General features: G+C 37.8%; 1 pseudogene; it reads right to left on the reverse strand.

Moving 5' to 3' along the window:
- Positions 1–21,540: 21,540 nt before the first annotated feature.
- On the reverse strand, positions 21,541–21,726 carry LOC118660920 (annotated as a pseudogene).
- Between the last annotated feature and the right edge of the window lie 3,427 nt (positions 21,727–25,153).

Consider the following 25,153-nt stretch of genomic DNA (forward strand, 5'->3'; position numbering starts at 1 on the left):
CAAACAAGGAGGACCCTGATGTGTGGGGTAGGTACTGAACCTGGATGAGAATAAGTAGGTACAAAAACGGCCATTGCAGTTCAGCAGCACAGAGTAGCAGGAAACATCAGCAGGAATACTTGGGACCAACCGTGAACACTAGGAACCAACAAGGTAAAAAGAAAAGGAAAGATAATGACACCATTTTCACATTATCTTCATTTATGTAAATCACATTAAAGATGTTAAATGTTTCTAAATAAAATGTTTTATTACCAATAGCAGTTTAGTATAGTTTATGATAGTTTCATGTCAGTTATAGTGTGAGCAGATGCTCACAACTTTTAAAAAAGAAAGGGATGATTACTCAAAATTACATTAGATTCCATGGATCTAATCTCTGGGTGTTGCAGAGCTCAGCAAGAATGTCTGCACACAGCTCAAAGGTGTGAGTCCACACGTGGCCATCATAGAAGGCAGACTATGGAGATGTTTCTGAGAGTAAAACGTGCTGGAGATGGCTTTTAGCTGAGTCGAAGGGGAGTTTGGCTTGTGAGATGAGATGGAATTTAGATAACAGAATTAGAAAAAGGGCACCGTGTCACGTAAGTTGCACAGTACGTGTGCTAGTTTTTATGCTGTTTCCCTTTGCCCTCGCTGTTTTCTCGGTTTGCCTACTGTGAATTCATTCGAGAGTAGAATAGAAAAACTTTAGTTAGAGAACAATCTCTAGACAAGGTTCGGGAACTAATCATGTCTGGCCAACTTTTGATGTGGGCTTTTCCCGTACTAAACACACAGAATGAGGTCAATGTTTATCGTTGTCAGAGCCCCCTTTTCACTGGATCCGTTTTTGTAAACAGTCATCTAACTTGTTTTCTCCCTGCATTTGGAAAACTGGGAAGTTCGTGCTTTTCTCCATTGACAGCGTCTTGGTTGGAAAGTCACTCCAGCTTTATTACAAAACGGAGTGACATTTCCCAGAAAGAAGGAATATACTCCAGCCATTCCAAGCACTGCCACCTTCGCCGCACATCTCATTCTGTTTTTGCAATACCCGTGTCTGGCGCAGGCCTGGGACTCCAGGGTCTCACACCACTTTCAGGATTCTGGCTTTCCTGATGCTGAATCAGGAAACAAAAATGTCATTTTTTGTAACTCTGGGTTTTCTCCTATTCTCTCCTAACCAGAGGCACATTCTTTGAAAAGACTCTCTTCTTTTTTGACAACCACAAATGTGAAGACAATGGCTTGCTTAAATGATATTAAATGGAGAATATTGAATCTATTATGGGCCTCCCTTAATGTGGCACGACTTCCTGATGAAGTGGTCACTAACAAAGAAGCTGCAGAGGGAAACGTACTTTATAATACTGGGAAAGTCTCTCGTTGAAAAATCTACTTGGGTTAATGAATACTTCTTAGCCCAATGTTTGTGTTCGTATAGGTGGAGTCATTCTTGAGTGTGTCGTTGCTTCTCTGACTTGCACATAGAAATCTATTTTGTTGTGCCTATTTCCCATAAAGAGAATGCCTAGTTTCATCAGTACTAAACTCACCCTGGGTTCATTTAGTGGACTGGCTATGGCTGACCAAAAGGTTACTTTGAACTGCAAAACTTTCAACAAGTTGTGTATAAGAGTCACACTTAGGATGACATGAAATTGAAAAAAAACACACACAAAAAAATAAAACACCTCTTTTTTCCTGATAAAGACTTTGTCCAAGTACAATTTTTGTGACTGGTGTGACATTTTCTCTCATTTTTAGCTGATTAACTTTGTTTTTACATGTGTAAAAATCTGACTTTTGTAAGACAAAAACTAAATATTTCAATGTTCATTTAAAAAATATTTATTATGTGCCAGCTATGGGTAAGGTTTGGTGCTAGAGGTATGATGTCAAAAACATAGGCACAGTCCCTGCCTTCAGAGAGCTCAGAGAGAAAGGGGGAGACAGGCAAGTAAATGAGCAGAAACAATCAGTGTGCTAAGTGTTGTTCATTATTCATAAAATATAAATCGAGAAGTAATGTTAATCATAAAACAAGGCAGAAGAATTTAAAATATTAATTCTCTTGAAGGAAAATCTGCACATAGACTTTGAATTCCATTTGATAATTTATCATTTGCCTTTTCCTTAATTTGATAGCAAGCTGCTACATTTGTTTATACTATGATCAGAATAGTAAAGAAAAATGTCAATGATTCGTGATTACTGGTTGGGATCCTCTAAAAGAACTTGTAGCTGACCATTGAAGGAAACAATTTAAGTCTGTCCCTTAGAAATTTAACATGGGAATAAACAAAAATTTAGCTTCTTTCTATCAGAAAACACTCTCTGTACATATAATTTAATAAAACTAAAAACAAGAGGAAATAAAGCATGCTTTAATCATACAGCAATTTTGAAATAACTTCTATAAGCAAGTTGAAATTTAAAAACTAGATTTTGTTCTGTAGTAAGTTTTGCTTTATTCAGAACTTCTGGGAGCCCTGCAGTGAGAGGTGTAAGATGCAGGCCTCTTCTTTAGTAGTCTATTGTCAGGGTAGAAGACAAGTAGACAATTCAAAGACACTCTGCCAAGTCAGGAAGAAAAGACACTCCACCGCCAGTAAAGGATATCTGTAAAACAGTTGTTGAAAGAGCATGCTGCTTAAAGAGACTGGGATTAATACAGGTTGGCAGAGAGAGGGTGTGTGCTGGCAGACAAACTGGACAGACAGGAAAGGGGAGAGAGTGAAGTGCTAGAAAATCAGGACAAAGAGTTTAGATTTTAACCTGAAGTTAAACAGAAAGCCTTTTGAATGAAGAGGTGGGATGACATTGTTAGATGATTATTTTTAGAAAAATCTTTCTAGCTGCATAATAGAAAATTGATCACAGAAAGAAACAACTGGAATCAGAGATAAAAATAAGAGGCTTTTGCAGTAATTCAAGTGAAAAATGACCAAGTCCTGAACCTTGATAGTGGGAACCGAGAGGAAGGGATGGGCTGGGTAATTGATCAGAAGGGAGGGATGAGGGGATGCTTCCAAATGAACTTGGGTAATGGGGTAGATAGATGGTGAGGCATTTCTGAGACAGAATTTGTGGGAAGGGAAGTACGTTTTGGTGGAAGATAAAGAGTTGGATTTTTAATGTTTGCATGTAAAATGCCTGTGGGTGGAGAATTCAGGAAAGCAGCTGGAAACATTGTCCTGAGGCTTTAGAAAAGAGATCTAGACTTAAGATTAAAAAAAAAAATGTATGAGGGAAATCACCCAGCAAGAGCATGTGAAGAAGAGAGAAGTCAAGGACACAAGCCTGATAAACACAGCATTTAAAGACTGGGCAGACACAAAGGAATCCTAATAGATGATCAAGATGTAGAGGGAAAAAAATTAAAAAAAAAAACAACAGGAAAAATTGATGTCATGGATTCTTAGGTGGAGAGAATTTTCAGGAAGAAAGCATGGCCAATAGGATTACATGCTGTAGAGAGTGAGGTATGTCCATTGGGTAACCTTGGCAAGAACACTTGTAGAGGTAGGTGGGATTATAAGACAGTGTGCTGATAGGGTGAGGAGGTTATTGGAGGTAAGGAAGTAGAAGTGTAGACTGGTATGTGGCTTTAGGAAAGGAGAGAGGGGTTAATAAATGTATAGACACATGAATTTATGTTTTGAAGTAAAGGAACACACATACCAGGAAAACACTGACTTTTTTTATTGCTCTAGCTTAAGAATGATAGAATAATGCTGGCATGTAAAATTCTAACAGTAGACATCCTAAAATTTTCAGTAGTTCCTTCCTTCATCCCTTTTTCTTTTCTTTTTCTTTTTTTTCTTTTCTTTTTTTTTTTTTGTAACTCAAGAAGAGATAACAGATTATCTTTAATGATCAGAAAGGAATTAGGTATAAACGCAAAATTTTCAAAACAGATAACTAAAGCATCAGATAACAGCAATACCAATTTGAAACCCCAAATCCACATACTCCTGTTTGCTTCACTATGAGAAGATATTACCTTTAAAGTGGAGGCCTGCAATTTTGAAAGCAAATGTAAAGATAAATGCAAAACAAATCTTTTACATTTACTTTCTGAATGTAAAGTATAAAAGCGAATATAAAGTAAATCAGAAGAGTGAGTAGACATTCCTTTTTATAACAAATGACAAAGATGCTATTTTAAAATACTAGTTTTATGTTGATTATCTCAGCAATGGCAGGAACTTTAGAATTTATTAACCAATTTTACAGATGGGAAAACTGAGTTCCAGAGAGGTCATGTGACTTATCTAAATACAGGATGAGGACAAAAAAACTTTCTCTCTTAACATCCATCCAACCACTACCACCCCTAAAAAATTTCCTAAACCAATGAAAGTTGCTATTGGTTATAAAAGGAATATAGTAATTTTTGTCTGCTCAATTACCAGAGCTTTCTTGCCAATAACTGGAAAGGCGTACAGAGTGCGTAGAGCTCAGGAAGATTAACTGTACATACTGAAGGCATTTGTCTTCTACTAATTCTATACTTTTGTATATACATCTTCATCTTAATATTTCTTTGTTTGTTCTTTGCATTGTTATTCTACATCTGTCATCTAGTTTCCAGGCATTCTGTTCCTTGATTTGATGTACATGCGTGAACACACATACACACACACACACACACACACACACACACACACACACACCTATGTCTCATACACTTGCTCCCCTTTTCATAAAGCTGTCTTTGCCTCTGCCACTTGATTGTTTGGGCTTTACCTAGTCACCATGTGGTGTGTTTGCTCATGCACACAGATGTTCTGAGCTTCTTCACTTAGGGACAATCCCTGTCCCTAAGCCTTGTTCCCACAATTCTAACAAAGGCCAACCTCAAAGGACCACCACTTAAGGGTCCTCCGTGGAATTAGAAACAGGGGGTTTTACCACATGTTTTCTGTACTGGTCCCATTTCTGAGAGCCCCTTACACATGACATTAGAATTAAAGATACTTAAGTAAAAAAGAAAGAGAGAAGAAAGGACACCCTTAAAGTTAATCCTGCTGTTGACAGAAAGCAGAATTAGGCTTTGGAAAATGTCCATTCTTTAATATCTCATATTGGTCTCATTTGTAGTGTAAAATGATGCAACTCACATTGTACTCTGTCCAGTGGTTCACTTAATCCCCTTAATGAAAGAGAGACATGAATCACTGCAGCAAGACTCTTGCCTCCCAAATGACTCTTTCTCAAATTAGAAATGAGTAATTATTAGAGGGATAAAGAACTATGAGCTTCTCAGAATAGATAAATTTCCTCAAGTCAGGAGACAGCACACACAGGATTCCCCCATCCCAAATCCTGGAAACGCTAATTGTGTGACACCCTCGTTCTTACGTTCAGGAACTGAGACATTGAAATGGGCATGAGTGGAAAACTCCACATTGGCTCACAGGATATGAATACGGCTTCCTTGCTTCAAGTAGCATCTTAATGGGAATTGTGTTTTGCACTCCAATGAAAGAGGCCAAGCCCAGGAGAAAGCCTCTAACTTTCAATAACTATATATAAATAGAGTGGGGGAGTGAACAATCGCCTTGCCACTTTCCCAGGCCAGCCTTCAAGGACATCAGACCACGGGACCAATCGCATAAGAAATAGCACTCATGTGTAGTGCCATGGTGGTTTTCATCTTAAAGGCTAGTATTTTCTATTCAGTCGAAAATGTACCATAACAACAACAACAAAAAGAATAATTATTATTCATCGTGATAAAATAAAGTTAGTCCAAGGCAAAAGCCAACTTTTTGGAGAAAACAACAGATACTCTAAAGCAGTGGTTCCCAACGTGGGGCACACACCCCACAGGGGGGCAATTTGATTTTTAAGGGGGGCAGTTCTCTATTATATGTTTTGAAACTTTATTTGCTATTTTTCATATCACTTCATATTATTATTTTAACAGTTTCTTAGTAATTTCTTCCTCAGTACTTCAACTGTCCCTTTGTTCTTTTATTTTTCTCTTTCATGGATGCTATGTTCTTTGGAAGCTTGTTTAGATCAAGTTAATGGTCTTTTAGGCGTCCCCCATGTGAATAGGAGTTCACTTTTTGAATAATAAGGATTATCTGTCATGGGGGTGGCGGGGAGGCATCAGGATTTTAGAGATACTGAGGTGGGGCATGGCCAAAAAAGGTTGAGAACCACTGCTCTAAATAAAGTTAGATGTCTTCAAGAGAAAAGTAATTTATCTTGCCTCTTTGTTCTTATAGGAGTTCATTGTCTCTCTTCCAAGCTTCAGGTATCTCTAATTCCTAGAAAATTTCTTGAAAAGTAACCTAAAATTGGTAAATAATCAGGTTCATGTCAAATAAATTGCTTTCCCAAGCTCTCGTCATGATCCATGAACATGGATGAGGAATGGGAATTATCTGGCTTGCGTTGTTCTCTTTAGTCCTGGCTTGATGAGTAAAAAGCTGAGTTATAGTTTCTTGGCTGAGATCAGCTGTCTCCAGGAACTTGAGTAACTGTCTCCAACCCAGTGTGTGTACAGAGAGTCGAAGAGCCTTAAGTAGCCCAGAATTTAGCAAAACACAAGACTGTCTACCTGATAACCTGCTCATATGACTACAATTGAATACGGAACAAAAACTCTCTTCCAAGTAAGAGCATTAAAACTTACAAGGAATGAAATCAACATCATGCTGAGCCCGGGATGCTTTGTGGGCTGTGCTTTCTATCACAGTGACCTCAGCATGTGATACGTAAACCACAGACACTCTGATTTCTCTCGGTCCATTATGAATCCACCATCCATGAATTTAGCTAATTATTTTGGAATTGGTTTATGCCTCACTTTAAATATCTTTTGAGGATAACAACTATCATCTATATACTATTCACTATGTGAAACAGCTTATTCTTGTTTGAGCTAAATTGCTGTCTCTTTCATTTTATAGGTTATTTTCCTCAGCCTATTAAACCATATTTTGTAAACAAATCTGTGTTATTTTTCTCCATAGTTGGGATGACTTCATAGGTTTTATAGATCCCCTCTCAACCTGTTTTTAGACTAAAGAATGTTTTGTTTTGTTTTTTCAGCAATTTCACTTAAAACATCAAGTGAACTAATAAATGTAAAAATCTCAGAAGTTGAGTACAGATTGTTTTTGCTCCTTTCTTAGTAGGTAATCCTTGTGCTGAGGAAATACCATATATATACTTATATATGGCATTTCCAGGGAGTATGATTTATTTGATTATTTGCCTCTGAAGACAGATTCATCACTTTTACAAAAAGTCTCTCAAATTATCAGCCTCCCTCCACCCTAATCCAATTTTGTTGCAGGTGAAGAGAATAGTTACTGAGTAATTAGACCACATAAGAACATTTACTCTTTATATTTATGATCGTATTTCACCATCACCACACCTCTGTGAAATGGACACAATTATCTCCATCTTACAAATAAATAAGCAACTTCATGAAGCTTCAGAGAAAGGTTAAGAAACATGCCGGGGGTCACAACTACTAGTAACTGACAGGACTGGGATTCAAACCAGTTTGTCTGGGCAGCCGGTTGAGTAGCTGAGAGAGTTTCCAGCCCCACCACTGAGGGGATTCTTACTCCTTTAAATCAATGCTCATCTTTTAGAATATGGGCATATCTTTATCTCATAGTTCCTTTACACCAGCTGTGTATTTCCGTCATCTTAGGTAAAAACCATCATCACAGGATCGTGTCTACTACATCTGTCTCTGCAGCCTTTTCTCTGTTTGGCAGTCCTGTTTGGAATGAGATTCTAGCACATTCACTAGCATTAATCCCATATGAGTTAAAGTGAATAGCAGCAATGTTATTAATTAAAAGCGTTGGATGCTACCAGTTTTCAATTTGGATGGTTGAAACTGTATATATGGCTATTTTCCACTTGCAAATTTAGTCTTTTATCCCCATGAAGCATCTGAAAAGAGAAATAAAGATACTGTTGCTAAATATTTGGGGGATTATTTTGTAAGCCAGTGAAAACAGAATCTTTTATTTGTCTCACCAAGGGTGGGAAGGTTTTATTTTTTATTTTCCTGTATGGATCCTCTGGGAATGAGTGCACATAACACAGAATAATATTTCTTTAATACCTCCCCCCAAACACTATTATTTCCACATGATGACATTCATCTCCCTTTTCCAAAATGCCTCCCAAAAGCTCCCTAGACAGATTTAATACAACTCAAAAACATGAAAGATGGCTATTTGAACTTGTGTACTAAAGTCAACATTTAAATGATTCACATGGTCAAAACTGGAGATTCTTTTTCTCCAAGTTATACTATATTAAAAATAATTTCTCCACTTTCTTGGGCCTCTGCCTGTGAAACTGTGAACTCATAAGGATACCTGGTCAGTGCCTTGGTTTCTCTCCATTGTCGGAGGGATTTGGGGTGCATTAAATATGGCAGCTGGCTGCTGAGGACAGTGCCAGTAGCTAGATCAGAATTTCAAACTATTAGACATCCACTGAAACATCTGTGCTCTTCAAAAAGTACCATGCAAATTCTCCTAAATGTAATCATCTTGCCTGTCCTGTAGACAACCCTGGTCAAATAAGTGCAGGGAATGTGGTACATTTTCCTTCTTCCAATTGACAACACATACTGCCACATTAATGGAACACAGTAAGCAGAATTGTCTTGGATACAGTGGTTACTACCTCTCTTGACAATGGACTTGGCAATAGCATTCTTTATCCTATCACATCATAAGAAGCTAATATTCAGTGGAATGTACTTTGGAAACTATTGATCATCAGGGGAAAAGACTGGAAGGTCTAACTTAGAAAGGGGTCCAGGCTAAATTTTTGTCTCTTGATTGTACAGTTGTCGCTTGGACAAATCATAAGACCTCATCTAGAAAATATGGGGTGGAAAAGCATTTCTTCAACAAGTATGGATGGAAAGTTCTTACTATTCTTTGTTATTTTTAAGAGAAAAATTAGCTTACTTTTTGTTGTGGCATGATGGATCCACAGGTCAGTGGTTGAGCTGGTTCCCAGGGGAGCAGCTCCTCTAACATCAAATTTCACAGCCCTGAGCATTATCGCCCTAAGGATCTCAAAGTGACCTTTGGACGCAGTCTCTCTGTTTCTCATAATGTGCCTGAGACATGCCAACGTTTTCGTTTGATACCTAAGCCCATTTGTGAGCCAAGATTCAGAGCCACCAGAAACACAGGAGGTGGCAATACCCGTACCCATTAGCTAAAATAAGGAAGAAAAAAATTCCAGGGATCCCTGGTTAAAGCAAAAACGGCCAAGATTCCCAGCAGGACAGACAAGAGAACTAGCTACTGAAAAGGAACTTTGATGTCTAGGGAGAGGCTGTTATATATTATTTTGGTTATGTGGCGTGCAAACTGAAGTCTGTCTTTTGAATTATTTTGAAAAGCACTGCTAAATGTGGCTTTCCTTTAATTTGTAATGATAAGTTATCCATGTTCCCAAAAAAGGAGTAAATAGTAAATAAACCCATAATGACAACTTGGACCTCCGTCATTGCCAATTTTCATCCTCCTATTATTTGAGTTTAAAAAATATTTTCCTATGTTAATATTTAATATCTGGCACTTTTGACTTTATAATGACATGGTACCCTATTAACTTTGTCTTATAACAGTCCTTCTAATCAGATATATGTAATTTTAACAACATTTCTTACACTGAGATCCGAAAAAGAAAATTTAAGGTATGTTCCTCAATCCTTAATGATAATTAACGGGACAAGTGGGCTGAAGTAAAATAATAGTAAACAATGTTTGTTGAAGAGACACTATGTATGTGTTTTCTTTGCTTGTTTGTTTTTGGGTTTGTTTGTGGCATTTTTGCTCTGTGAGAAAGGTACTATTTTTTCCATTTTACAGATAAAGAAATTGAGGAATTAAAAAAAGGAATTTAATACTTTTTATAAGCTCAAACAGCTAAAAAATGGAGCTGGGATTTAAACTAAGAACTGTTGCCTCAAAGATGAACCTGTTTTCAGTGAATAGTATTACTTCTCCAAATCACCAGTGATATGATTCTACATCATGTCATAGTATATATCCCTTTTAAATTTGTATTTCATAAGCTTTGATTACAAGAAGATAAAATTTCTCAGTATTCAGATTTAAACCTATCCTCAGGGAATATTTTGCCCAGACTGGTATTATCTAACTTGGCACATATTCTTTTTATGGAAAATTCTTCTCATTCATGGATTAAAACAGCCATTCAAAGCATACCTTCCTTCTGGGTGCCCATGACAAATCTATTCTTTATAAAGTTATGAGTTTACACCATATATATTACCTTACAAAATATGTGACTAACCCTTTTCTTTCTTTGCTAATTTTCCAAGCTTTTTAAAAATAACACTACATGATTTTTGTCCTGACTTTTCAGTATTCAAAATCATTTTTAATGTTATCAATCTTTTAAAAACAGCCTTAAGAAATGATAACACCCAACTTTATGATTTTTAGGTCTCATACATCTATATGTTTTGAGGACATTCCATGGGCCAGGCTTGCTCTTAGGTGCCAGAGAGAAAGTGATTAGTAATAGAAATCTCTGCCCTGAGTAAGTTTGCAGTCTACAGCTGAAGCAGGCAGATAAATTATAACCACAATACAGACAGAACCAGAGTGTTATGTTAAGGAGAATGGAAGGTGCAGTTAACTAAATCAGTAATTCTTTTGAAAAGAATTACCCAAGGGGCTTATATCTAAGCTTGATCTTGAAAGTGGATACCTGTGGATTAGGCAGATAGGCAGATAAGAATGAGGCAAGCCCAGGTAACCATTAATTTAACATATGTATGACACATGGGATAAATGGAAAAGGCACTGAATTACTTGAAATATATTTCTGTCAGATGTAAATAATTATCTCAGTTGCAGGTTTGGGGGCAAACTTCAATATTCCAATTTTCCATTTTCCATACCATTTTTAGGTTAAAAATGGAGAAAATAGTAGATTTAATGGGGGCAGGGTGGATTGCAGAGGCAGCTAAATAGCTGAAAAGATGGGATATTTGCCTGGAATCAAATTCTGATGATCAGGTCTATCCCATCAGCACATATGCAACTTCAACAAACAGCAGTTCCGTGTGGATTCTGCTTGACAGCCTTTTGAATTGCAAGGTTTTGAACTGTCATTATATTCTCTTCTCTCATGTGTTTGCTCATTTTTCTATTGAGAACTTGCCCTTGCGTCACTTATTTTTTAAATATATTTTTATTGATTTCAGAGAGGAAGGGAGAGAGAGACAGACAGAGAGAGGGAGAGAGAGAGAATCATCAATGATGAGAGAGAATCCTTGATCAGCTGCCTCCTGCACGCACCCCACTGGGGATGGAGCCCACAATCCATACATGTGCTCTGACTGGGAATTGAACCATGACCTTCTGGTTTATATGTTGACGCTCAACCACTGAACCACGCTAGTGGGCACACCACTTATTTTTAGGAAAATATTTTTGTCTGTATTGCACTACCACTTTAATAGAGAAGTTACAGCAATAGCGTTCAAAGGTAATGATTTGTGAATTCAAAATCTTCAACTTCGTATAACTGTATATATGTTTTTTCAATTTGTCATCACTGTACTGTATGATTAGTTAGGAATAACAACAAATCATCAATGAACACTGATGTCATGTTATTTCTGCCACATTTTAACATTACCAAATATGGAGATATTCAGTCTTTTACAGTTACTTAAGAGAAAATATAACTTGATAAGAACGAATGTTGAGGGTTGTTGTTTGTTCGTTTTTTTAATTCCTGAAATGTCTATCTCAGTCTCCTTCAGTTGTCTGGAAGCCACGTATTTTCTGCTCGGAAACTCTGATAACAACACATGCAAGTTGTGACATGGTTTGCTCCTTTCAATGTAATTCTAGGTGACTTTCCCAGGAAGAACTGGCTTGTGATCCATCTGTAGCACCGCCCTGTCCTTTTTGGTCATTGCAATTCTTCAGAACAGAATATTTTGAAGAAATTGAAGTGATCTGATCCCTACTTTCCTGTAATCTAAAACAATATCTTGGTAATCACCTGTGTCATTCTGAAGAGAATGTATTGCTATGGGTATTGCACTGAAATGTTATTGGACAGGCCTTTAAATGTGTCAAATTTGTTGAATTTTAACTCCTTTGAAAACTTTTCAAATCATTTTCCCTTAATGTTTCAGCCAGTGCAGCTAAAAAAATCTGCCCAAGAAACTAAGATCTACAGTTAGTTAATTAATTTCATGATATCAATTATGTCACTAACCTGCTGAGAAAGTATATAACAAAATCAATTAAAATAGAAAAATAGTCTTAGAGGTTAGGAAATAAAAAAAAGTAAAAGTTATTTGCTTAAATGATTTTACATTATCAGTCCTAGTACAAATGACTACTGAATCTGTTTTTTTTATTATATTTGAATCTGTTGTTTCATGCTAATGGCCAATAGAATGAATATTATAAGAAATCAAGAATTGTTAATAACTAGTGTCCTGGTATAAATATATATGGAGGATAATAATTTCTTAATTTTAAGAAAGGCCCTTTGTCATGATTATAGCAGTTAAGTGTGAATATATTGAGTGAATACCTGCTAGAAGATACCAAAAAATAAAATTCACCCATACTTGTGAAATTTAAGCACATTGTTAAAAATAGTAATAAATTTAACATTTCAGTTAAATCTAGCAGATGATTTCCATGAACAAAAAAGCATAAGCATTATCCTAATAAGTGAATTTGCTGTTTTTTAATCTGTAAAATACATTTGCTGAAAGTCAGTCTTCAGATATGAAAATATAATAAAGAAAAATAATTAGAATAATGACTAGGTGTTACTATTATTACTATGCTTAATATTTTATATCATTTCATTCTCAGAATAATTTTATGTAACCATATGAAGAGAGTATATCATATAGCCACCTATAGCTTCATTTGTATATATACATATATATAGTGTTAGAAATAATTTTATAATTATAGAATGGTTAATTGTGAGGCCAAGAAAATATTTAATTGCTTTAATGGTTTGGGATGTATTTTGAGTTCTGCTTTCTCTCACTAATCTAATATAGGAAAATTCACTAAACGGTGTCAAACTCATTCCAAAACAAATAGCTGGCGATTAAAAAGTAAAATGTCAAGCTGGTTGTGGTGAAAAGTGAACATACGTAATTTTGACTCCGTCTGAACATTTAAAATTAATTTTATTTGTAGCTGTAAAGCTAAATGTATAGCATACATTGTTCTCTCAATCATAAATATTTGCAAAGTTCCTTTAGCATTCAGAGGAAGACACTGGCTTCCAGAAAAGCTAACCATCTTAATGGATAATATTTCTCAAGACAATATATTCCATCCAAACTGTGTTTTCTCTGCTAAATAAAGGACAAAGGAAACTATCACACTGTTAAATAGAAACTTAGCAAATACTAGAATGTAAATGCTTTATATTTTACCACAAATTTTTTATTTCATTTAATATATTTCTGTAGTATTATGATACAGATAACTCATTTGGGTGAACTTTATGAAAACCACAGAATGGTCAACCTAATACCCTGAAAAAACACAGATGACCATCATGTTAAAAAAAAATCTAGTGTATTATTTGCATACAAATCCTGTGGAAGCCAGGCACAATGACTCATACAGTGAAATCTGAAATTATCATACATTTCCTGAAATTCCATCTATTCCAATGAAATTAACTAATTGGAAGAGGTGACAGTTTTCCTTGCTAAGAAAGTGCTGTCATTTCCTCTAAATTCACTTTCCCCTCAGATAATAACGTGTTATGACACACTTTCTTCATATGTAGTTGCACAATGTTAAGCTTATTAATTACTCAGGGACAAATGGATTATCTGAAAAATTGTTTAGCCTCTTAGGCTATAAATTTGTAAGAAACAACCATGTCTGTTCATTTCCTGTTTCTGATTCAACCTTGCTTCGCCTATTGTCATTCATACTTTGAAAATGATGGGGATGATGATGAGGAAGATGGCAAAAGTGTCTGTGTAATGGGATTAGGATAATAAGACATATTCAGACATATTCCTTTTGTTGAAAAGTATAAGGTATGGACAATACTGGCAAGTGATTTTAGATAAAGTTGTAAAGGGGTTTTTTTGACCTGCCTACTGAGGCGTTCTTATCTCTTAGAGGCCATATAATGGAATTGGATCTCTATTTCTTTCTATTTCTTTAGCTCTACGACTTTGGGCAAGTATTTAACCTTTATTAGACTCAAGATCCTCATTATAAATAACAATCTTATAAGACTGACATAAGGCCAAGTACCATCAACCATTCGACAAGTAAGTAAAATAATGTTTATATGAATCTGGCACATGGTGATATCTATAATTATTAGGAATCAGGAAATTTATACTGAATGCCATACAAGACTGACATGATTTAGAGATAGGTTCTAATTATATCTACCCTCAATTTTGTGTTCACCTGGTGCCACACAATGTATTATTATAGGTATCATTTCACTTTTCACACTAACATTCTATCAAATATTTATTAAGTGGGATATACAGTTAATGGAGACTAGAGACAAAGCTCAAACACTGGGTGGACACCATCATCCTCTGCTAACCTGCCCCGAAAGAGCTTTCCCATCGGACTAAAATCTAAAATCTTTCTATTTCTTTCCTGATAAATAACTTAGCACTACTCATCTAACATTGTCTTGCTCTTCAAAATTCTACCAATACTTTGTGATAGGTAAACACAAATTTTCACTTTGAATTGTAACTAGATGAATTTTTAAATATTATAATTAAAGAAATAATCATATATTTTTCAAAAGTGGGAGCTTTTTTAAAATAAAGGAACTGTTTGTTCACTTCAATTTTAGGAAAAATTACTAACACTTAGAATAGTGCCTGGTACATAATAAGCAGTGAATATTTGTTCCAGTTATTCCTTAGCATTCTCTTCTTTTTTTTAATTGAGATTTAATTGGCATACAATGTTGTATTAGTTTCAGGTATACAACATAATGATTTGATATATGCATATATTGCAGAATGATCATCACAATAAGTCTAGTTAAATCTATCACCACACATAGTTATAAATGTACTTCTTGTGATGAAAACTTATAAGATCTACTCTCTTAGCAACTTTCAAATATACAATACAGTGTTAATAACTATAGTCACCATGCTTTACATTACATCCCCAGGGCTTATTTCTTTTATAACTGGAAGTTGGTACCTTTAGACCACCTTTACCTATTTTTCTCACTTGTTCTCTGTATCTACTCTTTTTTCCTACATTTTCTCCCTAATTCACCCATTCTTATACTACCATACTAATTTCTAAACCCTTTAAAACTCACGTCCTCCATAAAAGTTTTCTTATTGATAATTAAATGGGACAATAAAACATTTGGCATGCCTGGAAAAAATTAATGCCTAACACATAGTTGTCAAGTAATATTTAGAACTTTTATTATTGTTAAGCACCAGTTATGTATTGCTGACTTCTAAATATTACCAGCTCAGACAACTTCCTGCTTCCAAACACATCTCACTTCCTATGGCACATCACTGCTTGAATTTTCAACATCCACCTCAAACACAGAATGAGCAGAATACATCTCATGTGACCCATATGACCCCTCCCCTGCCCCACCACCTTATTTTCTACTTTCACTAGGTCCCACAGTTTCCCAAGTCAGAAATCAGGAAATTATTCTAGAGATCCTTCTCCTGCCCTTAGTCTTGCACCTAAAGTGCCACAAAGCTCTGATGATCCCCTCCTAGTCACTCAAGTCCATCTATCCTTCCGTGCATCCTGCACATGTCCATGGGACGCTTTCTTTTATGTCTGTTGCTAGAAGCCATCTGTGGGTGTCTGAACCTCTGGTTTCAGTCCCCTCCAATTCATCCTCTAAATTGCTTCCAAAGTGAGGCTGTTAAAATGCAAATCTTAGCACATTACTCCTCTCTTGCAGGCTGAAGTCCCAGTTCCTTATCCTGGACTGGCAGGTCCTGGATTTGTTCTTCAGCCTCATCCCTTTATCCTGTGCTCCTACCAGGTCAGGGTTCATGCACCTCCCCAATCTATGTGCTCAAAGCCTCCAAATCTTTGCACAAGCTCTCTGCTTTTCCACTTCCACACATATGTTTTTTTTTAAATTCAACTCATATATCACTTCTTCAGTAAACCTTTTCTTTTCACACCAGTCATGATCCACCAAAATTGTGATCTCCTCCCATTCCAGGCTGAATAGTCCTTTCATGGTGCTTACCTAGTGTCTGTACCAACAGGATGATAGCCTCGCATTCTGCATGTATTTCTCTGACTCTCCTCTAAGTGATGAGTACCTTGAAGAGGGCAGAGTATTTTCCCCTTGTATTAGAACCCAGGATGTTGTCAGAGACCTAACATGTGCTTTCTAAATGATTATTACATGAGTAAATAGATGCCCCTTTACGTTTTTTGCTCTTACTTAAATCTCTTTTGTCTGGTGGGAAAAAAATACAGAATTTAGAGTTTGAAGACCCTCGTTTAAGTCCTGGCTGTGCTATCTAGTAGTTGGAAACTTTGAACAAATTAGATGATCACTTCAAACTTAGTTCATCATGGTCAAGATCAGATCTGATCATGGATATAAACTTTGTAAATAGCAAAGGACTTTGAAAAAAAATAGAGAGATGAAATATAATGTAGCTCAAGACAAAATTATATCATTGAGATCAAACTTTAGTAATTGAAACTGCATTCTGCAAGTGTCTTTTTAGGGAAACATGTAGCACAGGTAGCTGTGTACAAAGTTGGGTTCTACTAGTAAATGCAATTGATTGTATGTGTTGCATAAGTTATTTAAATGCCTTAGGCCTTAATTTTCTCATTGTAAAATGGAAATAGTAGTAGAATTTCTTCATAGGTTTTTTATGAAGATTAGATGCATTAAAATACATTAAACACAGCAACTGGAAGATTTTCCTGAAAAGTTGCATACTTTTATCATTAAAAGCCCTTGTTTCTCCTATGAACCAAAGAATAACTATTCTTTAAATTTTTTAAGTTGTAAGAAACTAATGGTCAAATAATACTAAGACTGGAATCACTGAATGCAAAAGCAGATTGAAATGTTAATGACTACAACATCCAAGACCCAGGAAATACAAAGGTAGCAGTAACTGTTGGGAGGATAAATGGTAAAGTGTACTTAAAATAACCAGTAGATATTAATAAATGTTTTACTTATATTTTCCCCATGTTTTTTCAAAGAATTTTATAATTTATAGTTAAACCTGACTAGTTCCTCTATTTAAAATCATCCTAAATTCTGCCATATTATAAACACACACATTATACCACATTCTAAAAACACAATTCTTACCTTGTTGTTTGCTTTAAAATTTTTTGGTTTTTTTCCACAATGCACTAGATAAAAGCCAAACTTTTGACTTGACGTTCAAGGGCCTCGATCACTGGGTCATCCCCTCCTTCTATATTTTATGAGTCTCAGTCAGAATCTACTGCCCCTGATACAACCCCATGCTCTGTGAATTCCTGCTTCCTAATCTACTCATGTCATCCCTCCCCATGAAACTTCTCCTTCCTCTTTCTTCCTACCTTAACAAATTCTACCCATCCTTTTCCTACCCCAGGAACCATTGGTAAGTCCTTCTATTAAACTCCTCTACTGATGATGATGACATGAAGACAATGACAGTGATTAACATTGATTGAATACTTACTGTATGTCAGGTACCAAGCCAAACGATTTATGTATGTTGTCTCATTTAAGTATTATAACAACCCTACAGAGTAAACACTATTATTTGCATCTGAATGAAGCTGAGGCATAGAGAGATTCAGTAATTTTTACAAGGTCATAGGTACTACAGTGGGTGGTAGGACCTGGATTTAATGGAATGCCAGGACTCTGAAGTCCATGGTCTTAACCATTAGACTGTACTCTCTCTCTCCCCTGTTGTCTATATTTATTGTCCTCTATAGGTTTGATGTTTGCCATTTACTGTATCATATCCTTAATTAACTTTTCTGTGTATGTTTGCTTCCTCATTGAGGTGGTTATTCTTCATTTGCCTCCTCAAATCTATTCTCTGCTTTGCTCTGGATCTTAAGGGGCTAACTGTTTGGGCTGCAGATCCACTTCCTTGCCCCCCAGGTTCCTAATGGGTTGGGCCAATGAAAGGCATCAGCAATAGATCTGATGTTGGGAAGAAAGAGATGGAGTAATCCTCTTATTCCCATCACTTCTCCTTCCCTGACTCACCAAGTTTCTCTATAACCACAGCTTCTACTGGGGCAGGGAGAAGCTCCTCCCAGGTCTCCAAGGCCCCCACTTTCTGGTTGCATTGTCTTCCTTGGGCATTCTGGCACAGTGGCAATAAGAACTATTTGATGATCCTTTGTTCCTTGGTGTTGCAACACTCCTTGCTGCCTTTCTTAATCTTGATCATAAGTCTATTATGAATGGTAGAACCATCTTTTAATTGGAGCATATAAAAAATCCTTTCTTTAAACTAGTTTCAGTTAAATATTTTTTAATATGCCATCTGATTCCTTACTGGAACCTTGATGGATCCACCACCACTTCACATTTTGAAGAAAAGTCTTAAACAGAGGAGCTATTCAATCAGTATTAATCACTCTCTTACTAGTGAAGGAGTATACATATGCATGTGTATATAATGTAATAGACTTATGAATATGAATTTATAGCAATGACTATCTTTCTTCTTCTGAATTTATCTTCTAGATCATTATCAACTGTGCCCAGAAATCTTAATCACTTCTGAGCATCAAGTCATCATAAAGGAGTAATGTATGAAAAATACTTGGGAAGTTTTAATTTGACATTTTACAAGTATTTCCTGGAAATTGACATTTTTTTCTTCAGGGTTACTTAAAAATATGGGATGCTTCCTATTTAGATAAAATAAATGCATATTTTTAGATGTAGACTAGTGTATCTCAGAATAAGGCAACATTTGCCCATGGCTCTGTCCTAGCATCAGTGTGTGTGTGAGTCTGAGACTGTGTGTTTGTTGAGTTGTCAGGGAACTTTCCCTTGAGGCTATGATCCATCTTCTCTGGAAGGTTGTTCTCAGGGCTAGTTATTCCTGAGCCTGTCCCATCTGTCAGACGCGACTTCATGCTTTTTGCGATGATCTAAGAAGCCTTTCCCCTTCCAACCCCAACTTCAGTGACATTTATGAACAGTCTGTTCAAACTAAAACCAACTTTTTCATCAAAAAGATAACCTGAATTTGGAAAAATTAAAAATGGCAGTAAATAAATGCAGTGTTTATCTTTGGAATGAAGGAAGGATTTCCAGTTGGCTGGTTTTCTATCATAAAAGCATTGATTGCATTCTTGTATTCTAAACAGGGCTATTACCATACAAAGAAAGCAAGCCTGTGAAAAGGAAGCATTTTCTGATATTTATGGCAGTAAAGCCTTATTTTTTTAAACCTCTAAGCAAATATCTTTATATTAGTCTATTGAAAAGTAAAAGTGAAAATTTTCAGGAGAGAAAATAGTATGTGCTTCAAACTAGTCTCAATCATTTAGAGAATGCTTCCTACTCAGAGATATAGGAAACATTGATGATTTTATGTGGTCATTGACATGGGTCAGTACAGTTTTTCCTATTTTTGTCCCTTATAAAACCTTCACAAATGGTAGAACCATCTTTTAATTGGAGCATATAACCCAAAAAGGAATGTGACAGTACTTTCCAGGTACAACCTTGTCTGATTCAGAGGTCCCTGACCATTTCCCTGCCTCATGGGCAATAGTACCTTTGAATTGGGGGATGAGAAGTTTATTGAATGATTATTTTTAGATAACTGAGATAGGTGAAGTTGATTTGCTGGTATTTTCTTTTCCTGTAAAAATGAAAATAAAACTTGAACATTGGGGTTGACCATCAGGGATCTTACAAGTACATTATAAGCCATTATTAAGTGGCTAATGTTTATGTAAAACTAGAGGCCCAGTGCAAGAATTCATGCGCACGTGCGGTCCTTCAGCCTGGCCAGTGATCAGGGTGAATTGGGGCCATAGGAGGTTGGCTACTCTGATCAGGGTCATCAGGCCAGCTGGCTGTGGGGAGAGCCTGTAAGAGCACACTGACCAACAGGGGGCAGCTCCTGCATTGAGCATCTTCCCCCTGGTGATCAGTGCCTGTCATAGCGACCAGTCAACCAGTCATTTGGTCATTCGGTCATTTGGTCGTTTGGTCACTTAGGCTTATATATATATATATATATATATATATATATACTAGTGGCTGGGTGCACAAAAATTTGTGCACTCAGGGGGGTTCCTCAGCCCGGCCTGTGCCCTCTTGCAGTCTGGGACCCCTTGGGGGATGACCGCCTGCTGGCTTAGGCCCGCTCCTTGGGGGATTGGGCCTAAGCTGGCAATCAGACATCCCTCTGGCAACCCAGGAGCCCTCGGGGGATGTCCACTGATCAGCAGGGAGCAGGCCTAAGCTGCAGTCGGACATCCTTAGTGCTGCTGAGGAGGCGGGAGAGGCTCCCACCACCACCACTGTACTGGCAGACATCAGCCTGGCTTGTGGCTGAGCAGAGCTTCCCCTGTGGGAGCGCACTGACCACCCGAGGGCAGCTCCTACATTGAGCATCTGCCCCCTGGTGGTCAGTGTGTGTCATAGTGACCATTCATTCCCAGTCATTCTGCTGTTAGGGTCAATTTGCATATTACCCTTTTATTATATAGGAGTGCCTGGCCAGCCTGGGTGAGGGGCTGAGGGCCATTTTCAGGCTGGCCACACCCCCTTTGGGGGGGAGGGGGTCCTGCTGGGTTGCCTGGCCAGTCTGGGTGAGTGGCTGATGGCAGTTTGCAGGCTGGCCACAGCCCCTTCAGGTTGGGGGTTCCCCCTGGGGTGCCTGACCAGCCTGGGTGAGGGGCTGAGGGCCATTTTCAGGCTGGCCACACCCCCTTTGGGGGGAGGGGGTCCTGCTGGGGTGACTGGCCAGTCTAGGTGAGTGGCTGATGGCAGTTTGCAGGCTGACCAAGACCCCTAGCGGAGACCCTCACCCTGTGAGGGTGTGGCCAGCCTGGGAGAGGGGCTGATGGCTGTTTTCAGGCTGGCCACAGACCCTTTAGGGTGGGGGTCCCCGCTGGGGTGCCTGGCCAGCCTGGGTGAGGGGATGATGGCTGTTTGCAGGCTGGCCACAGCCCCTTCAGTGTGGGGGTCCCCACCGGGGTGCCTGGCCATCCTGGGTGAGGGGCTGAGGGCCGTTTTCAGGCTGGCCAAGCCCCCCAGCAGGAACCCTTACCCCATGAGGGTGTGGCCATCCTGGATGAGGGGTTGATGGCTGTTTTCAGGCTGGCCACAGCCTCCAGCCACCCAAGCTCCCAGTGGAGGCTAGCTGGAAGCAGGTATCTGGGATTTATTTGTCTTCTATAATTGAAACTTTGTTGCCTTTTGCGGAGGCCACAGCCAGCTCAGGGCCGGCGGGAAGCTTGGCTTCCTCCATTGCCGGGGCAACCAAGCCTCCTGCTTGCTCCAGTTCCGTGCCTGCCCACCGCCATCTTGGCTGGGTTAATTTGCATATAGTCGCTCTGATTGGCTGGTGGGCTTGGCTTGGGGCATAGCGAATGTACAGTCAATTAGCATCTTTGTCTTTTCAATTAGCAATAATCGTGCCTCGGATAAACCTCATTGGCTACGATACTGCCACTGCGCAAAGCTAGCATATTTGTCTTTTATTAGTGTAGATATAGATGTGTCTAGTGATTTCATTTGTCCTAATAGTGGCAGAGGAACTAGAAGTTTATTTTGAGGGAAAAAAAGAATAGCAAGAACATAAGAACCCTTTCCAGACTAGTGTGGCTAGGGAAGGATAAATAAGCTTGGGGCAGTCAATAATCCCTCAAACGTAGTAATTACTCAAGAATCAATCCAGGTTTCTACCCTCATTTACTAGGCAGCATGGGGTTATGCGTTGTGAACAAGGTATAGACTTTCATGACTTTCCACAGTTAAGACAACAAGACCCAGCAGATTGATTAGGGGAGCCTAATCATGTCCTATATGTTGGGAAAGATATTCTTGGTTCAAGATCTGGTCTCTGAATTCTACATGCCTGGAACTTTACTAGTTAATGTATCCAAGATTTCTCAGATCTGAGGATGGCAGTTCCTAACCCAGGTTGTCCAATATAATCAGTCATCAACAGAGGTTTAAAACTTATACATAGCCTGGTGTCACCTCCTGAAATTCTGAATCAATGAGTCTGGGATGGAATCTTGTTGAGTCTCTATTTTTAAGCATTTCAAGTGGTTCAGACACAAAGTTAAGAATCACTGTTCTACAATAATAGATACAGAGGCAGAGCTGCCTCAAACAGATTGTCAAACTGCAGCGGGAAGGCCGGGGAGGGTTGGGGGGCAGGAGGGAGGGGGGTAAGAGATCAACCGAAGGACTTGTATGCATGCATATAAGCATAACCAATGGACATAAGACACTGGGGGGTAGGGGAGGCCAGGGTATTGTCAAGGGTGGGGGGGAAAAAAAAGGACACATATGTAATACACTTTGTAATACTTTAAGCAAAAACAAAAAAAAAAAATACAAGAATCAAATATATAAATGAGACTATAAAAAAAAAAAGAATCACTGTTCTAGAACAAACCACTTACACAGCCCAAAGTCTTGAGAGCAAATGCATATAAACATATTAATTTAATCTTTTTTTCTTTCTTTTTCCCACCCTTTTTTTCCATCCTTTATTTTCTCCCTCAATATTTACTGAGCACTTAGTATGTGCCATACATAGGAGGAAGATCTCTGACAACAGTTATATATCCAGATCCAATAGTCAACATTTCTCTTTCCAGAAGGTGAGTTTACCTGGAAAGGCAAATGCAACTTAGTCATTGATTAATTCAACAAAAATTTGTTAAATCTTTACTATGTGCTCATCAGAATAAATGTCACTATGTGATTTTAAGAGAGACTTTTGTTTTACTTTACTATTCTAACTATTTTCTATCTGCCAACTCCACAATACATTGTGTTAGCAAGTCATTGTAGCCCTATCTAAGATAATAGCTGGGGAAATACAGACAGTATTCTGTCCCTCTTTTACCAGACTATGAAGACTGGGTTTTTATTTTTTCACATTTGTTACTACACCATGTCCTTCCTTCATTTAAAATTAATTTCATTACTTATCTTTCCCAAGGTTGCAAGTCTGCCTGTAATTACTTAGAGAGGAAAGCACCTTATTCAAATTCTCAGGTGGCACATCCAGGAAGGTTTCTTGCACCCAGATAATCTTATATTCAGGACGGCAAGTGCTTAAGGGCCTCAGACTGAGAGGGTGGACCCTCCCTACCATGGATAGGCCATTCTTAGTCATCTGAGATTAGAAAAGTTGATGTCTGTTTTATTTGGGGAACTGTAGCATTCTGTCCAGTTGGGCTACTCTGAGAACAGATTCTATCACAGCAGTGACCCTAGTGAGTTCCTTCCCTTAGAATTCAACCATGAGTTTCACCCACACTTTCTCCATTTTTTTAAATGTATTCCTTTAACTATTCCCTGTTTGATAGTGTGCCTCTCAGTATAAATTCCTAATCCAGACCGCTCTCTGGAAACCTAGCCTCAACTCCAGCTGCTTAGTGTTATTTCTACCTCAAAAATTCAGAGGATGCCCTGACCAATTTGGCTCAGTGGCTAGAGCATCGGCCTGTAGACTGAAGAGTCCCAGGTTCAATTCCGGTCAAGGGCATGTACCTTGGTTGCGGGCACATCCCTAGTAGGGGGTGTGCAGGAGACAGCTGATCGATGTTTCTCTCTCATGGATGTTTCTAACTCTCTATCCCTCTCCCTTCCTCTCAGTAAAAAATCAATAAAATATATTTTAAAAAAGCTCAGAGGATACTTATATACAAGATGAAATAAATATTCCCCTCAACTGTGATATTCTTCCTACATTCCCTACCTTGTCCTGTGCCAAACACCTAATGTCACCAAGCTGAAACCTTAGTATCATAGATTTTTCTCAGTCCATCCTATTGCTCCTCCCTACTAATCTCACTCAATATGTCAAGCAGTTTTGAGCCCACCTTTTTAGCATCTTGTATTCATTCTGATCTTTCCACCTCAATTGCCTTAGTTTAGGGTCTTATTAACTCTTGCTGTGTTGTGATTGGTTTCTCTAACTACAGTCTTTTTCTACTTCAATTCAGCCTCATCAAAGCACAAAAATAATATTTCTAAAACAAAGTTTAATCATGCTTCTTCTTTCCTTAAAAATCTTCCCTAGTTATCATCAATACAAGATAAAGGTGGGAAATGAAGGGAACAACACATGTCAAAATAAAAAGACATAATACCGCATGGAATTATGGGGGAACTATGAGCATTTTGATAATGCCTGACCCCATAAGTGTGAAGTAGAGAATGGAGTAGGCAGGCTGGGGATGGAGCATCCACAGCAGGCCAGGTATCTGCTCTTCTTTTCTTCCCTGAATGCCTTGCCCTACTCCCTTAACTCCCAGCTCAGAGTGACTTCTGGAAAGCATTCTCTAATACCCCTTCACAGAAGTTAATTACTTCTTCATCAATGCTAATGCTATGTCTCATATTATTGCTCTAGTCACAACTTAGTATATGTGCTGCCGAAGCGAGCACATGCTCTAGTCACAACTTAATATAATTACTTGTTTGCATGTCTGTCTCCCCTGTAGACTATGAGCTTTCTTAGGACAAAGATTGCATCGTAATCATTTCTAAATCCTCATATGACAATCTACCCAGTACATAGTGAGCCTTCCAATCACTGATCTCTTTCCCTCTGCTTTCATTTTAATGTCATAGACTATAGGCAAGAAATAATGAAATCTTAATTAATGATGGTAGGAATGCAAAGATGGGAATAAATTTTAGAACTATTTAAAAAGTTGAGTAGACTTAGTCTTTATCTAAAAGGAGTTAAGAAATTATCAGACCTCTTTTTAAAGGAAGGAAGTGCTCCTCTTTCTTGTCTTCAAGTTATATAAGTTTCAGTAACTTGGAATCTTAATCATTTTATTCATTTATTCCTTATAGCTTGTCATGAATATTACATTAAGTTTGCATTGAATCAAGATTAATTTTGATTAAGGTTAAT

Source organism: Myotis myotis, unplaced genomic scaffold (genome assembly GCF_014108235.1).
Source record: "Myotis myotis isolate mMyoMyo1 unplaced genomic scaffold, mMyoMyo1.p scaffold_m19_p_7, whole genome shotgun sequence".
NCBI classification, from domain to species: Eukaryota; Metazoa; Chordata; class Mammalia; order Chiroptera; family Vespertilionidae; genus Myotis; species Myotis myotis.